This window comes from Octodon degus, unplaced genomic scaffold, assembly GCF_000260255.1.
Source record: "Octodon degus isolate 3935 unplaced genomic scaffold, OctDeg1.0 scaffold00026, whole genome shotgun sequence".
NCBI lineage: Eukaryota > Metazoa > Chordata > Mammalia > Rodentia > Octodontidae > Octodon > Octodon degus.
The window spans coordinates 2,691,649-2,693,345 of NW_004524602.1; the positions used below are offsets into that span (position 1 = coordinate 2,691,649).

General features: G+C 41.1%; 1 protein-coding gene across 4 annotated transcripts in view; it reads left to right on the forward strand.

The window, feature by feature from the left end:
- The window catches only part of Sin3a (SIN3 transcription regulator family member A), a 79,407-nt gene that overhangs the window by 28,016 nt on the left and 49,694 nt on the right, over window positions 1-1,697 (forward strand). The window lies entirely within an intron of this gene.

Sequence of the window (1,697 nt, forward strand, 5' to 3'; positions counted from 1 at the left end):
TTTTAATGTGGTTTTGAGGAGGGTACTGGGAATGGAACCCAGGGCCTCATGCACTTGAGGTAAGCACTCTAACTGTAGACTGCATCCCAGGCCCCTCTCTGAGCTCTACCACTTACCTACTGTCCTAGACATGTGTCAAATTATTTATAACAATTTATTTATTTTGATTTTGATTTTATTGGCATATATATATAGTGAATACTCATCACAGGGAATTTGTTCCTTTAGAATTTATTATGAGAAAACCAAGAAGGAAGAAATCCAGGAGGGAAGGCCTACGTGTTTCTCAGGGCTCTTTTAAAGTGGTAGAATATTTGTACTGTAGAACTACAACAGCAGCCAGAAAAGTAACGTTGTTTTTTGTTTTTTTTTTAAGCTGGGGATTGAATTTAAGCTTTTATACTGAGCTATATTCCTGACCCTACTTTTTAATATTAAGACAGAGTCTCCCTTAAGTTGCTAATTTGTCTAGGTTAAGTCTGAACTTTCAGTTTTCCTGGGGATTGAACTCAGGCCTTTGAACTTGCCAGGCAAGCGCTTATTCTACTAAGCTATCTCCCCAGCCCCTCATGTCTACATTTGTAAGAGAGTAAGATTGAGAGAGACAGAATAGAAAAGAAATATATTTGAGGCCAAACTACCAATAACTTGGTGAAATTTTTTCCACTTACTGATGGGGGCACCTTATTAGAGATGGATCGTTAGCTGATTTTGTCATTTTGCAAATCTTACAGACTTATATACACAAGTCTAGGACAGGTCCCTGCCAGTCAGGAGACACGATAGGATGTACAAGGCTGTTGTCAGCAGAACACATCCTACTGTTTTCTGTAGTACAGTTTAATTAATAAATGGGAGTACACTTGAAGGTAACAATGAAGTTCAGCAAATATATAAAGCAGCCACATCACTTCATTTTTATCAAGTATTATGTGATGATGTACATGCATAATCATGCTGTACTTTTCTGTAGCTGGTAGCAGTACATTATACCTACATCACCATAGACACATGGGAGCTGTACTGTGAATGCATTATCCAGTGTCAACACATAGTAGGAGTTTGGCGTTCCATTAGAATCTTATAGGAGGGGCAGGAGAGATGGCTCAGTGGTCTAAAGCACCTACTTGAAACAAGCTTGGCAAAGCAGAGGGACCGCGGTTCAATCCCCCAGCACCACATGCCAGCCAGCCCCCGCCCCCGGTGGGCTGAGCTGGCCACACACACACACAATAAATAAATGTAATAAATAAAAATAAATAAATATTAAAAAAAGAAAGAAAGAAAGACAGCCTGAACTATCTGTACACAGTGAGACCCTATCTGAAAACAAAATAAAGCCTGGGGATGTAGCTCAGTGTGAGTGCTCTGACTGCGATATCCGTACTGCCAAGGAAAAAGAAATCAGAGCAGCTCAAGCAGGGGTGGGTTACTCTTGTTCTGGAGCCCCAGAATTAGAAACTAAACAATCTCCTTGTTGTGTCCCAGGTAAGCTGTTAGGCTGCTTCCGTGCACATTCTTGCTTTTCCCAGTACAAATAAATAATGCATGAGGTGGTGGGGGGTAGGGACCAGTGACACAGTGGTGCGTGCTGCAGTCCCAGCTACCCAGAAGACCAAGGCAGGAGGAACCAACCTGGGCAGTTTAGGCCCCAACTCGCAGCTAAATAATAATAATAATAATAATAATAATAATAA